This window comes from Brassica oleracea, chromosome C8 (genome assembly GCF_000695525.1).
Source record: "Brassica oleracea var. oleracea cultivar TO1000 chromosome C8, BOL, whole genome shotgun sequence".
Taxonomy (NCBI): Eukaryota; Viridiplantae; Streptophyta; class Magnoliopsida; order Brassicales; family Brassicaceae; genus Brassica; species Brassica oleracea.
Genome location: NC_027755.1, coordinates 1,262,532 through 1,262,915, shown reverse-complemented (window position 1 = coordinate 1,262,915; position 384 = coordinate 1,262,532).

Sequence of the window (384 nt, the reverse complement as noted above, 5' to 3'; positions counted from 1 at the left end):
TAAGAAATAGAAATATTACATTAAATATCTATCATAATTTATCTGATATAAAAGCAAGAAAATTAGAAAACGTAAATATATAATTAAAAAATGAAAAAACTAAATTAAACATCTATCTGAAAAATGTATCTATACTAATAAAATAGAGCTCTATACTAATAAAATGAAGCTTTTGAGGCTCCATAGGGCGTCCACATCAACGGAAAAAACTTTTTCTAAAAGATGACACAAGACATTAACAAAAAATAAAAAATAAATATACATATAAAGAAAAATAAATAATAAGTAAATAAATAACATAAGAAATAGAAATGTTACATTAAACAATAATAAGTAAATATACAATATAAGGAAAATAAATAAAAAGTAAATATACAATAAAAA